The following is a 16,311-nucleotide window of genomic DNA, read 5'->3' as shown; positions in this document are numbered from 1 at the left end:
GGCTGGCCCCTATTTGACTTTAAATGACCCTAAAGGTCACTGGGCTAATTCGGCTTCACCATGCCCACTAGCAGCAATGTTGCTATCCATTATGCAACCACATTAGTGCAGAGGTTCACTCCCCATTTTGCCACAAAAAAGAAGAATGTCAGTGAGGATTAACACAATTTTAATGAACATTGAGGTCCACAACACATCCAGCTCGCAGTCAAAAAGATGGCACGCAGCCCGCTGGAGCGGTCAAAAAGATGGTGCAAATCCTGCTTGAGTCACGTGACCTCTGACCCCGGATCAGCATCCTCCTCACGCCTGTGGCGCGTCCGAGCGCACAGGGATGGACAGCTACACGGTGTGTCTGGGCTCGACAATACCGCAACGAGTCCGCCGTCAGCACAGCAACCTGCGACCCGATAATCCGGCCCCCCCCAGCATGACCTCGAGGCCGCGTGAGGAAGAGCCAGAGAGAGCCACCCACTGCATAATGCCCAAGAAGGCAGCTCGGGGACAAGGTGCAGAGGACCAAAGCGAGCCAACTGACGGTACGACGAACCTGCGATGGAGGAGACCCTCAGACCGCCGCTTGGGGACCCCCTTCCTGCTGCTCAAGTGCGCCAGGCACGTGAGAGGTCATCCGGAGGGTCAGCACATTTGCCACCTTGCAACAGCCGTCGTCACATGTCAGCAGACGGGACACGGCCACGCTGACCTTTCATTCGAACTCGCTGACATCCAACGACAACGACCCCTCCCCAAAGGTCACCTGGAGGGGTCAACAACACACACGCAGGTCACTACAGCTGCCGCTTCCAACATTGAGTGTCTCTAGCGTTGTTGTCGTTGTGTGCTTGTTGTTTTTGGTCGGGGTCCCCCGGGACCTTGCGCGCAGTTTGGGCACCACCCTGGCGGTCCTTGACGGACCGTGCATTCCCCTAATCCCTTACCCTAACCCCAACCCCAACCCCAACCCTAAACCTAACCCGCCTGTGCCTCGGGACTGCCGCCTGGGGGGTGCCCTGCTGTTTGTGGGTTTTCTCGGGTGGACTCCGTGCCGGAAACACACAGGTGCAAAACAAATATGCATTAAAAAATATATTTGTGTGGACTATATTGGGTGAGAATTGGGAACAGATTCAATGTAATTCTCAAAAATTGCCATATTATGTGTTTTTGAAGTCCATATTGGATACTGCATAATTTATGGTATTTATAACATTATTATTTCTTTAATTTTGCCATAATGGTCTTTATTTACATATATATAGTTTCATTTTGCTATATATATATATTATTTCTGTTTTATACCAGTCACCGGGTGATTTTGATTATAACTGCACTGGCCCTTTAAATCGGCATCCATTTTGTGTGCAAAAGCACGTCACCATGTGTAGGCTGGCAGAGGCAGTTCAGCTCCCGGCTGGAATGCATGCCTCTGGGAGGCCTGGCTGCCTCTCATTATGTTTGTACCATTTTAGGCCTGATGAAGACTGAATAAAGTCGAAACGTTGCCTGTTCATCTGGATGGTAATTATTATTTTTTCATTTATTTCATTTTTACATTTTTGAGCACTATTTTGGTCTGGCTGTGGCTTGTGGCCTACTTAGCTCCACAGCTAATTAGCGGTAGCTCGCCGCTTTTGGTTCACAATAACCAATATTTTTGAACCTGCACAACCTCTTGCTGCTTCCAAAATGTTCTCATGCCGTGAATATTGGACCCTGCACGCGCCTGGAGGCCCCGGACCCCTCGGTGAGACACCTGGACACCGTAGGTGAGTCGCCATGACAACCACAAAATGGCTGGCCCCTATTTGACTTTAAATGACCCTAAAGGTCACTGGGCTAATTCGGCTTCACCATGCCCACTAGCAGCAATGTTGCTATCCATTATGCAACCACATTAGTGCAGAGGTTCACTCCCCATTTTGCCACAAAAAAGAAGAATGTCAGTGAGGATTAACACAATTTTAATGAACATTGAGGTCCACAACACATCCAGCTCGCAGTCAAAAAGATGGCACGCAGCCCGCTGGAGCGGTCAAAAAGATGGTGCAAATCCTGCTTGAGTCACGTGACCTCTGACCCCGGATCAGCATCCTCCTCACGCCTGTGGCGCGTCCGAGCGCACAGGGATGGACAGCTACACGGTGTGTCTGGGCTCGACAATACCGCAACGAGTCCGCCGTCAGCACAGCAACCTGCGACCCGATAATCCGGCCCCCCCCAGCATGACCTCGAGGCCGCGTGAGGAAGAGCCAGAGAGAGCCACCCACTGCATAATGCCCAAGAAGGCAGCTCGGGGACAAGGTGCAGAGGACCAAAGCGAGCCAACTGACGGTACGACGAACCTGCGATGGAGGAGACCCTCAGACCGCCGCTTGGGGACCCCCTTCCTGCTGCTCAAGTGCGCCAGGCACGTGAGAGGTCATCCGGAGGGTCAGCACATTTGCCACCTTGCAACAGCCGTCGTCACATGTCAGCAGACGGGACACGGCCACGCTGACCTTTCATTCGAACTCGCTGACATCCAACGACAACGACCCCTCCCCAAAGGTCACCTGGAGGGGTCAACAACACACACGCAGGTCACTACAGCTGCCGCTTCCAACATTGAGTGTCTCTAGCGTTGTTGTCGTTGTGTGCTTGTTGTTTTTGGTCGGGGTCCCCCGGGACCTTGCGCGCAGTTTGGGCACCACCCTGGCGGTCCTTGACGGACCGTGCATTCCCCTAATCCCTTACCCTAACCCCAACCCCAACCCCAACCCTAAACCTAACCCGCCTGTGCCTCGGGACTGCCGCCTGGGGGGTGCCCTGCTGTTTGTGGGTTTTCTCGGGTGGACTCCGTGCCGGAAACACACAGGTGCAAAACAAATATGCATTAAAAAATATATTTGTGTGGACTATATTGGGTGAGAATTGGGAACAGATTCAATGTAATTCTCAAAAATTGCCATATTATGTGTTTTTGAAGTCCATATTGGATACTGCATAATTTATGGTATTTATAACATTATTATTTCTTTAATTTTGCCATAATGGTCTTTATTTACATATATATAGTTTCATTTTGCTATATATATATATTATTTCTGTTTTATACCAGTCACCGGGTGATTTTGATTATAACTGCACTGGCCCTTTAAATCGGCATCCATTTTGTGTGCAAAAGCACGTCACCATGTGTAGGCTGGCAGAGGCAGTTCAGCTCCCGGCTGGAATGCATGCCTCTGGGAGGCCTGGCTGCCTCTCATTATGTTTGTACCATTTTAGGCCTGATGAAGACTGAATAAAGTCGAAACGTTGCCTGTTCATCTGGATGGTAATTATTATTTTTTCATTTATTTCATTTTTACATTTTTGAGCACTATTTTGGTCTGGCTGTGGCTTGTGGCCTACTTAGCTCCACAGCTAATTAGCGGTAGCTCGCCGCTTTTGGTTCACAATAACCAATATTTTTGAACCTGCACAACCTCTTGCTGCTTCCAAAATGTTCTCATGCCGTGAATATTGGACCCTGCACGCGCCTGGAGGCCCCGGACCCCTCGGTGAGACACCTGGACACCGTAGGTGAGTCGCCATGACAACCACAAAATGGCTGGCCCCTATTTGACTTTAAATGACCCTAAAGGTCACTGGGCTAATTCGGCTTCACCATGCCCACTAGCAGCAATGTTGCTATCCATTATGCAACCACATTAGTGCAGAGGTTCACTCCCCATTTTGCCACAAAAAAGAAGAATGTCAGTGAGGATTAACACAATTTTAATGAACATTGAGGTCCACAACACATCCAGCTCGCAGTCAAAAAGATGGCACGCAGCCCGCTGGAGCGGTCAAAAAGATGGTGCAAATCCTGCTTGAGTCACGTGACCTCTGACCCCGGATCAGCATCCTCCTCACGCCTGTGGCGCGTCCGAGCGCACAGGGATGGACAGCTACACGGTGTGTCTGGGCTCGACAATACCGCAACGAGTCCGCCGTCAGCACAGCAACCTGCGACCCGATAATCCGGCCCCCCCCAGCATGACCTCGAGGCCGCGTGAGGAAGAGCCAGAGAGAGCCACCCACTGCATAATGCCCAAGAAGGCAGCTCGGGGACAAGGTGCAGAGGACCAAAGCGAGCCAACTGACGGTACGACGAACCTGCGATGGAGGAGACCCTCAGACCGCCGCTTGGGGACCCCCTTCCTGCTGCTCAAGTGCGCCAGGCACGTGAGAGGTCATCCGGAGGGTCAGCACATTTGCCACCTTGCAACAGCCGTCGTCACATGTCAGCAGACGGGACACGGCCACGCTGACCTTTCATTCGAACTCGCTGACATCCAACGACAACGACCCCTCCCCAAAGGTCACCTGGAGGGGTCAACAACACACACGCAGGTCACTACAGCTGCCGCTTCCAACATTGAGTGTCTCTAGCGTTGTTGTCGTTGTGTGCTTGTTGTTTTTGGTCGGGGTCCCCCGGGACCTTGCGCGCAGTTTGGGCACCACCCTGGCGGTCCTTGACGGACCGTGCATTCCCCTAATCCCTTACCCTAACCCCAACCCCAACCCCAACCCTAAACCTAACCCGCCTGTGCCTCGGGACTGCCGCCTGGGGGGTGCCCTGCTGTTTGTGGGTTTTCTCGGGTGGACTCCGTGCCGGAAACACACAGGTGCAAAACAAATATGCATTAAAAAATATATTTGTGTGGACTATATTGGGTGAGAATTGGGAACAGATTCAATGTAATTCTCAAAAATTGCCATATTATGTGTTTTTGAAGTCCATATTGGATACTGCATAATTTATGGTATTTATAACATTATTATTTCTTTAATTTTGCCATAATGGTCTTTATTTACATATATATAGTTTCATTTTGCTATATATATATATTATTTCTGTTTTATACCAGTCACCGGGTGATTTTGATTATAACTGCACTGGCCCTTTAAATCGGCATCCATTTTGTGTGCAAAAGCACGTCACCATGTGTAGGCTGGCAGAGGCAGTTCAGCTCCCGGCTGGAATGCATGCCTCTGGGAGGCCTGGCTGCCTCTCATTATGTTTGTACCATTTTAGGCCTGATGAAGACTGAATAAAGTCGAAACGTTGCCTGTTCATCTGGATGGTAATTATTATTTTTTCATTTATTTCATTTTTACATTTTTGAGCACTATTTTGGTCTGGCTGTGGCTTGTGGCCTACTTAGCTCCACAGCTAATTAGCGGTAGCTCGCCGCTTTTGGTTCACAATAACCAATATTTTTGAACCTGCACAACCTCTTGCTGCTTCCAAAATGTTCTCATGCCGTGAATATTGGACCCTGCACGCGCCTGGAGGCCCCGGACCCCTCGGTGAGACACCTGGACACCGTAGGTGAGTCGCCATGACAACCACAAAATGGCTGGCCCCTATTTGACTTTAAATGACCCTAAAGGTCACTGGGCTAATTCGGCTTCACCATGCCCACTAGCAGCAATGTTGCTATCCATTATGCAACCACATTAGTGCAGAGGTTCACTCCCCATTTTGCCACAAAAAAGAAGAATGTCAGTGAGGATTAACACAATTTTAATGAACATTGAGGTCCACAACACATCCAGCTCGCAGTCAAAAAGATGGCACGCAGCCCGCTGGAGCGGTCAAAAAGATGGTGCAAATCCTGCTTGAGTCACGTGACCTCTGACCCCGGATCAGCATCCTCCTCACGCCTGTGGCGCGTCCGAGCGCACAGGGATGGACAGCTACACGGTGTGTCTGGGCTCGACAATACCGCAACGAGTCCGCCGTCAGCACAGCAACCTGCGACCCGATAATCCGGCCCCCCCCAGCATGACCTCGAGGCCGCGTGAGGAAGAGCCAGAGAGAGCCACCCACTGCATAATGCCCAAGAAGGCAGCTCGGGGACAAGGTGCAGAGGACCAAAGCGAGCCAACTGACGGTACGACGAACCTGCGATGGAGGAGACCCTCAGACCGCCGCTTGGGGACCCCCTTCCTGCTGCTCAAGTGCGCCAGGCACGTGAGAGGTCATCCGGAGGGTCAGCACATTTGCCACCTTGCAACAGCCGTCGTCACATGTCAGCAGACGGGACACGGCCACGCTGACCTTTCATTCGAACTCGCTGACATCCAACGACAACGACCCCTCCCCAAAGGTCACCTGGAGGGGTCAACAACACACACGCAGGTCACTACAGCTGCCGCTTCCAACATTGAGTGTCTCTAGCGTTGTTGTCGTTGTGTGCTTGTTGTTTTTGGTCGGGGTCCCCCGGGACCTTGCGCGCAGTTTGGGCACCACCCTGGCGGTCCTTGACGGACCGTGCATTCCCCTAATCCCTTACCCTAACCCCAACCCCAACCCCAACCCTAAACCTAACCCGCCTGTGCCTCGGGACTGCCGCCTGGGGGGTGCCCTGCTGTTTGTGGGTTTTCTCGGGTGGACTCCGTGCCGGAAACACACAGGTGCAAAACAAATATGCATTAAAAAATATATTTGTGTGGACTATATTGGGTGAGAATTGGGAACAGATTCAATGTAATTCTCAAAAATTGCCATATTATGTGTTTTTGAAGTCCATATTGGATACTGCATAATTTATGGTATTTATAACATTATTATTTCTTTAATTTTGCCATAATGGTCTTTATTTACATATATATAGTTTCATTTTGCTATATATATATATTATTTCTGTTTTATACCAGTCACCGGGTGATTTTGATTATAACTGCACTGGCCCTTTAAATCGGCATCCATTTTGTGTGCAAAAGCACGTCACCATGTGTAGGCTGGCAGAGGCAGTTCAGCTCCCGGCTGGAATGCATGCCTCTGGGAGGCCTGGCTGCCTCTCATTATGTTTGTACCATTTTAGGCCTGATGAAGACTGAATAAAGTCGAAACGTTGCCTGTTCATCTGGATGGTAATTATTATTTTTTCATTTATTTCATTTTTACATTTTTGAGCACTATTTTGGTCTGGCTGTGGCTTGTGGCCTACTTAGCTCCACAGCTAATTAGCGGTAGCTCGCCGCTTTTGGTTCACAATAACCAATATTTTTGAACCTGCACAACCTCTTGCTGCTTCCAAAATGTTCTCATGCCGTGAATATTGGACCCTGCACGCGCCTGGAGGCCCCGGACCCCTCGGTGAGACACCTGGACACCGTAGGTGAGTCGCCATGACAACCACAAAATGGCTGGCCCCTATTTGACTTTAAATGACCCTAAAGGTCACTGGGCTAATTCGGCTTCACCATGCCCACTAGCAGCAATGTTGCTATCCATTATGCAACCACATTAGTGCAGAGGTTCACTCCCCATTTTGCCACAAAAAAGAAGAATGTCAGTGAGGATTAACACAATTTTAATGAACATTGAGGTCCACAACACATCCAGCTCGCAGTCAAAAAGATGGCACGCAGCCCGCTGGAGCGGTCAAAAAGATGGTGCAAATCCTGCTTGAGTCACGTGACCTCTGACCCCGGATCAGCATCCTCCTCACGCCTGTGGCGCGTCCGAGCGCACAGGGATGGACAGCTACACGGTGTGTCTGGGCTCGACAATACCGCAACGAGTCCGCCGTCAGCACAGCAACCTGCGACCCGATAATCCGGCCCCCCCCAGCATGACCTCGAGGCCGCGTGAGGAAGAGCCAGAGAGAGCCACCCACTGCATAATGCCCAAGAAGGCAGCTCGGGGACAAGGTGCAGAGGACCAAAGCGAGCCAACTGACGGTACGACGAACCTGCGATGGAGGAGACCCTCAGACCGCCGCTTGGGGACCCCCTTCCTGCTGCTCAAGTGCGCCAGGCACGTGAGAGGTCATCCGGAGGGTCAGCACATTTGCCACCTTGCAACAGCCGTCGTCACATGTCAGCAGACGGGACACGGCCACGCTGACCTTTCATTCGAACTCGCTGACATCCAACGACAACGACCCCTCCCCAAAGGTCACCTGGAGGGGTCAACAACACACACGCAGGTCACTACAGCTGCCGCTTCCAACATTGAGTGTCTCTAGCGTTGTTGTCGTTGTGTGCTTGTTGTTTTTGGTCGGGGTCCCCCGGGACCTTGCGCGCAGTTTGGGCACCACCCTGGCGGTCCTTGACGGACCGTGCATTCCCCTAATCCCTTACCCTAACCCCAACCCCAACCCCAACCCTAAACCTAACCCGCCTGTGCCTCGGGACTGCCGCCTGGGGGGTGCCCTGCTGTTTGTGGGTTTTCTCGGGTGGACTCCGTGCCGGAAACACACAGGTGCAAAACAAATATGCATTAAAAAATATATTTGTGTGGACTATATTGGGTGAGAATTGGGAACAGATTCAATGTAATTCTCAAAAATTGCCATATTATGTGTTTTTGAAGTCCATATTGGATACTGCATAATTTATGGTATTTATAACATTATTATTTCTTTAATTTTGCCATAATGGTCTTTATTTACATATATATAGTTTCATTTTGCTATATATATATATTATTTCTGTTTTATACCAGTCACCGGGTGATTTTGATTATAACTGCACTGGCCCTTTAAATCGGCATCCATTTTGTGTGCAAAAGCACGTCACCATGTGTAGGCTGGCAGAGGCAGTTCAGCTCCCGGCTGGAATGCATGCCTCTGGGAGGCCTGGCTGCCTCTCATTATGTTTGTACCATTTTAGGCCTGATGAAGACTGAATAAAGTCGAAACGTTGCCTGTTCATCTGGATGGTAATTATTATTTTTTCATTTATTTCATTTTTACATTTTTGAGCACTATTTTGGTCTGGCTGTGGCTTGTGGCCTACTTAGCTCCACAGCTAATTAGCGGTAGCTCGCCGCTTTTGGTTCACAATAACCAATATTTTTGAACCTGCACAACCTCTTGCTGCTTCCAAAATGTTCTCATGCCGTGAATATTGGACCCTGCACGCGCCTGGAGGCCCCGGACCCCTCGGTGAGACACCTGGACACCGTAGGTGAGTCGCCATGACAACCACAAAATGGCTGGCCCCTATTTGACTTTAAATGACCCTAAAGGTCACTGGGCTAATTCGGCTTCACCATGCCCACTAGCAGCAATGTTGCTATCCATTATGCAACCACATTAGTGCAGAGGTTCACTCCCCATTTTGCCACAAAAAAGAAGAATGTCAGTGAGGATTAACACAATTTTAATGAACATTGAGGTCCACAACACATCCAGCTCGCAGTCAAAAAGATGGCACGCAGCCCGCTGGAGCGGTCAAAAAGATGGTGCAAATCCTGCTTGAGTCACGTGACCTCTGACCCCGGATCAGCATCCTCCTCACGCCTGTGGCGCGTCCGAGCGCACAGGGATGGACAGCTACACGGTGTGTCTGGGCTCGACAATACCGCAACGAGTCCGCCGTCAGCACAGCAACCTGCGACCCGATAATCCGGCCCCCCCCAGCATGACCTCGAGGCCGCGTGAGGAAGAGCCAGAGAGAGCCACCCACTGCATAATGCCCAAGAAGGCAGCTCGGGGACAAGGTGCAGAGGACCAAAGCGAGCCAACTGACGGTACGACGAACCTGCGATGGAGGAGACCCTCAGACCGCCGCTTGGGGACCCCCTTCCTGCTGCTCAAGTGCGCCAGGCACGTGAGAGGTCATCCGGAGGGTCAGCACATTTGCCACCTTGCAACAGCCGTCGTCACATGTCAGCAGACGGGACACGGCCACGCTGACCTTTCATTCGAACTCGCTGACATCCAACGACAACGACCCCTCCCCAAAGGTCACCTGGAGGGGTCAACAACACACACGCAGGTCACTACAGCTGCCGCTTCCAACATTGAGTGTCTCTAGCGTTGTTGTCGTTGTGTGCTTGTTGTTTTTGGTCGGGGTCCCCCGGGACCTTGCGCGCAGTTTGGGCACCACCCTGGCGGTCCTTGACGGACCGTGCATTCCCCTAATCCCTTACCCTAACCCCAACCCCAACCCCAACCCTAAACCTAACCCGCCTGTGCCTCGGGACTGCCGCCTGGGGGGTGCCCTGCTGTTTGTGGGTTTTCTCGGGTGGACTCCGTGCCGGAAACACACAGGTGCAAAACAAATATGCATTAAAAAATATATTTGTGTGGACTATATTGGGTGAGAATTGGGAACAGATTCAATGTAATTCTCAAAAATTGCCATATTATGTGTTTTTGAAGTCCATATTGGATACTGCATAATTTATGGTATTTATAACATTATTATTTCTTTAATTTTGCCATAATGTTTGCCATAATGGTCTTTATTTACATATATATAGTTTCATTTTGCTATATATATATATTATTTCTGTTTTATACCAGTCACCGGGTGATTTTGATTATAACTGCACTGGCCCTTTAAATCGGCATCCATTTTGTGTGCAAAAGCACGTCACCATGTGTAGGCTGGCAGAGGCAGTTCAGCTCCCGGCTGGAATGCATGCCTCTGGGAGGCCTGGCTGCCTCTCATTATGTTTGTACCATTTTAGGCCTGATGAAGACTGAATAAAGTCGAAACGTTGCCTGTTCATCTGGATGGTAATTATTATTTTTTCATTTATTTCATTTTTACATTTTTGAGCACTATTTTGGTCTGGCTGTGGCTTGTGGCCTACTTAGCTCCACAGCTAATTAGCGGTAGCTCGCCGCTTTTGGTTCACAATAACCAATATTTTTGAACCTGCACAACCTCTTGCTGCTTCCAAAATGTTCTCATGCCGTGAATATTGGACCCTGCACGCGCCTGGAGGCCCCGGACCCCTCGGTGAGACACCTGGACACCGTAGGTGAGTCGCCATGACAACCACAAAATGGCTGGCCCCTATTTGACTTTAAATGACCCTAAAGGTCACTGGGCTAATTCGGCTTCACCATGCCCACTAGCAGCAATGTTGCTATCCATTATGCAACCACATTAGTGCAGAGGTTCACTCCCCATTTTGCCACAAAAAAGAAGAATGTCAGTGAGGATTAACACAATTTTAATGAACATTGAGGTCCACAACACATCCAGCTCGCAGTCAAAAAGATGGCACGCAGCCCGCTGGAGCGGTCAAAAAGATGGTGCAAATCCTGCTTGAGTCACGTGACCTCTGACCCCGGATCAGCATCCTCCTCACGCCTGTGGCGCGTCCGAGCGCACAGGGATGGACAGCTACACGGTGTGTCTGGGCTCGACAATACCGCAACGAGTCCGCCGTCAGCACAGCAACCTGCGACCCGATAATCCGGCCCCCCCCAGCATGACCTCGAGGCCGCGTGAGGAAGAGCCAGAGAGAGCCACCCACTGCATAATGCCCAAGAAGGCAGCTCGGGGACAAGGTGCAGAGGACCAAAGCGAGCCAACTGACGGTACGACGAACCTGCGATGGAGGAGACCCTCAGACCGCCGCTTGGGGACCCCCTTCCTGCTGCTCAAGTGCGCCAGGCACGTGAGAGGTCATCCGGAGGGTCAGCACATTTGCCACCTTGCAACAGCCGTCGTCACATGTCAGCAGACGGGACACGGCCACGCTGACCTTTCATTCGAACTCGCTGACATCCAACGACAACGACCCCTCCCCAAAGGTCACCTGGAGGGGTCAACAACACACACGCAGGTCACTACAGCTGCCGCTTCCAACATTGAGTGTCTCTAGCGTTGTTGTCGTTGTGTGCTTGTTGTTTTTGGTCGGGGTCCCCCGGGACCTTGCGCGCAGTTTGGGCACCACCCTGGCGGTCCTTGACGGACCGTGCATTCCCCTAATCCCTTACCCTAACCCCAACCCCAACCCCAACCCTAAACCTAACCCGCCTGTGCCTCGGGACTGCCGCCTGGGGGGTGCCCTGCTGTTTGTGGGTTTTCTCGGGTGGACTCCGTGCCGGAAACACACAGGTGCAAAACAAATATGCATTAAAAAATATATTTGTGTGGACTATATTGGGTGAGAATTGGGAACAGATTCAATGTAATTCTCAAAAATTGCCATATTATGTGTTTTTGAAGTCCATATTGGATACTGCATAATTTATGGTATTTATAACATTATTATTTCTTTAATTTTGCCATAATGGTCTTTATTTACATATATATAGTTTCATTTTGCTATATATATATATTATTTCTGTTTTATACCAGTCACCGGGTGATTTTGATTATAACTGCACTGGCCCTTTAAATCGGCATCCATTTTGTGTGCAAAAGCACGTCACCATGTGTAGGCTGGCAGAGGCAGTTCAGCTCCCGGCTGGAATGCATGCCTCTGGGAGGCCTGGCTGCCTCTCATTATGTTTGTACCATTTTAGGCCTGATGAAGACTGAATAAAGTCGAAACGTTGCCTGTTCATCTGGATGGTAATTATTATTTTTTCATTTATTTCATTTTTACATTTTTGAGCACTATTTTGGTCTGGCTGTGGCTTGTGGCCTACTTAGCTCCACAGCTAATTAGCGGTAGCTCGCCGCTTTTGGTTCACAATAACCAATATTTTTGAACCTGCACAACCTCTTGCTGCTTCCAAAATGTTCTCATGCCGTGAATATTGGACCCTGCACGCGCCTGGAGGCCCCGGACCCCTCGGTGAGACACCTGGACACCGTAGGTGAGTCGCCATGACAACCACAAAATGGCTGGCCCCTATTTGACTTTAAATGACCCTAAAGGTCACTGGGCTAATTCGGCTTCACCATGCCCACTAGCAGCAATGTTGCTATCCATTATGCAACCACATTAGTGCAGAGGTTCACTCCCCATTTTGCCACAAAAAAGAAGAATGTCAGTGAGGATTAACACAATTTTAATGAACATTGAGGTCCACAACACATCCAGCTCGCAGTCAAAAAGATGGCACGCAGCCCGCTGGAGCGGTCAAAAAGATGGTGCAAATCCTGCTTGAGTCACGTGACCTCTGACCCCGGATCAGCATCCTCCTCACGCCTGTGGCGCGTCCGAGCGCACAGGGATGGACAGCTACACGGTGTGTCTGGGCTCGACAATACCGCAACGAGTCCGCCGTCAGCACAGCAACCTGCGACCCGATAATCCGGCCCCCCCCAGCATGACCTCGAGGCCGCGTGAGGAAGAGCCAGAGAGAGCCACCCACTGCATAATGCCCAAGAAGGCAGCTCGGGGACAAGGTGCAGAGGACCAAAGCGAGCCAACTGACGGTACGACGAACCTGCGATGGAGGAGACCCTCAGACCGCCGCTTGGGGACCCCCTTCCTGCTGCTCAAGTGCGCCAGGCACGTGAGAGGTCATCCGGAGGGTCAGCACATTTGCCACCTTGCAACAGCCGTCGTCACATGTCAGCAGACGGGACACGGCCACGCTGACCTTTCATTCGAACTCGCTGACATCCAACGACAACGACCCCTCCCCAAAGGTCACCTGGAGGGGTCAACAACACACACGCAGGTCACTACAGCTGCCGCTTCCAACATTGAGTGTCTCTAGCGTTGTTGTCGTTGTGTGCTTGTTGTTTTTGGTCGGGGTCCCCCGGGACCTTGCGCGCAGTTTGGGCACCACCCTGGCGGTCCTTGACGGACCGTGCATTCCCCTAATCCCTTACCCTAACCCCAACCCCAACCCCAACCCTAAACCTAACCCGCCTGTGCCTCGGGACTGCCGCCTGGGGGGTGCCCTGCTGTTTGTGGGTTTTCTCGGGTGGACTCCGTGCCGGAAACACACAGGTGCAAAACAAATATGCATTAAAAAATATATTTGTGTGGACTATATTGGGTGAGAATTGGGAACAGATTCAATGTAATTCTCAAAAATTGCCATATTATGTGTTTTTGAAGTCCATATTGGATACTGCATAATTTATGGTATTTATAACATTATTATTTCTTTAATTTTGCCATAATGGTCTTTATTTACATATATATAGTTTCATTTTGCTATATATATATATTATTTCTGTTTTATACCAGTCACCGGGTGATTTTGATTATAACTGCACTGGCCCTTTAAATCGGCATCCATTTTGTGTGCAAAAGCACGTCACCATGTGTAGGCTGGCAGAGGCAGTTCAGCTCCCGGCTGGAATGCATGCCTCTGGGAGGCCTGGCTGCCTCTCATTATGTTTGTACCATTTTAGGCCTGATGAAGACTGAATAAAGTCGAAACGTTGCCTGTTCATCTGGATGGTAATTATTATTTTTTCATTTATTTCATTTTTACATTTTTGAGCACTATTTTGGTCTGGCTGTGGCTTGTGGCCTACTTAGCTCCACAGCTAATTAGCGGTAGCTCGCCGCTTTTGGTTCACAATAACCAATATTTTTGAACCTGCACAACCTCTTGCTGCTTCCAAAATGTTCTCATGCCGTGAATATTGGACCCTGCACGCGCCTGGAGGCCCCGGACCCCTCGGTGAGACACCTGGACACCGTAGGTGAGTCGCCATGACAACCACAAAATGGCTGGCCCCTATTTGACTTTAAATGACCCTAAAGGTCACTGGGCTAATTCGGCTTCACCATGCCCACTAGCAGCAATGTTGCTATCCATTATGCAACCACATTAGTGCAGAGGTTCACTCCCCATTTTGCCACAAAAAAGAAGAATGTCAGTGAGGATTAACACAATTTTAATGAACATTGAGGTCCACAACACATCCAGCTCGCAGTCAAAAAGATGGCACGCAGCCCGCTGGAGCGGTCAAAAAGATGGTGCAAATCCTGCTTGAGTCACGTGACCTCTGACCCCGGATCAGCATCCTCCTCACGCCTGTGGCGCGTCCGAGCGCACAGGGATGGACAGCTACACGGTGTGTCTGGGCTCGACAATACCGCAACGAGTCCGCCGTCAGCACAGCAACCTGCGACCCGATAATCCGGCCCCCCCCAGCATGACCTCGAGGCCGCGTGAGGAAGAGCCAGAGAGAGCCACCCACTGCATAATGCCCAAGAAGGCAGCTCGGGGACAAGGTGCAGAGGACCAAAGCGAGCCAACTGACGGTACGACGAACCTGCGATGGAGGAGACCCTCAGACCGCCGCTTGGGGACCCCCTTCCTGCTGCTCAAGTGCGCCAGGCACGTGAGAGGTCATCCGGAGGGTCAGCACATTTGCCACCTTGCAACAGCCGTCGTCACATGTCAGCAGACGGGACACGGCCACGCTGACCTTTCATTCGAACTCGCTGACATCCAACGACAACGACCCCTCCCCAAAGGTCACCTGGAGGGGTCAACAACACACACGCAGGTCACTACAGCTGCCGCTTCCAACATTGAGTGTCTCTAGCGTTGTTGTCGTTGTGTGCTTGTTGTTTTTGGTCGGGGTCCCCCGGGACCTTGCGCGCAGTTTGGGCACCACCCTGGCGGTCCTTGACGGACCGTGCATTCCCCTAATCCCTTACCCTAACCCCAACCCCAACCCCAACCCTAAACCTAACCCGCCTGTGCCTCGGGACTGCCGCCTGGGGGGTGCCCTGCTGTTTGTGGGTTTTCTCGGGTGGACTCCGTGCCGGAAACACACAGGTGCAAAACAAATATGCATTAAAAAATATATTTGTGTGGACTATATTGGGTGAGAATTGGGAACAGATTCAATGTAATTCTCAAAAATTGCCATATTATGTGTTTTTGAAGTCCATATTGGATACTGCATAATTTATGGTATTTATAACATTATTATTTCTTTAATTTTGCCATAATGGTCTTTATTTACATATATATAGTTTCATTTTGCTATATATATATATTATTTCTGTTTTATACCAGTCACCGGGTGATTTTGATTATAACTGCACTGGCCCTTTAAATCGGCATCCATTTTGTGTGCAAAAGCACGTCACCATGTGTAGGCTGGCAGAGGCAGTTCAGCTCCCGGCTGGAATGCATGCCTCTGGGAGGCCTGGCTGCCTCTCATTATGTTTGTACCATTTTAGGCCTGATGAAGACTGAATAAAGTCGAAACGTTGCCTGTTCATCTGGATGGTAATTATTATTTTTTCATTTATTTCATTTTTACATTTTTGAGCACTATTTTGGTCTGGCTGTGGCTTGTGGCCTACTTAGCTCCACAGCTAATTAGCGGTAGCTCGCCGCTTTTGGTTCACAATAACCAATATTTTTGAACCTGCACAACCTCTTGCTGCTTCCAAAATGTTCTCATGCCGTGAATATTGGACCCTGCACGCGCCTGGAGGCCCCGGACCCCTCGGTGAGACACCTGGACACCGTAGGTGAGTCGCCATGACAACCACAAAATGGCTGGCCCCTATTTGACTTTAAATGACCCTAAAGGTCACTGGGCTAATTCGGCTTCACCATGCCCACTAGCAGCAATGTTGCTATCCATTATGCAACCACATTAGTGCAGAGGTTCACTCCCCATTTTGCCACAAAAAAGAAG

Source organism: Nerophis ophidion, linkage group LG28 (assembly GCF_033978795.1).
Source record: "Nerophis ophidion isolate RoL-2023_Sa linkage group LG28, RoL_Noph_v1.0, whole genome shotgun sequence".
Taxonomy (NCBI): domain Eukaryota; kingdom Metazoa; phylum Chordata; class Actinopteri; order Syngnathiformes; family Syngnathidae; genus Nerophis; species Nerophis ophidion.
This window is presented reverse-complemented; position numbering follows the sequence as displayed.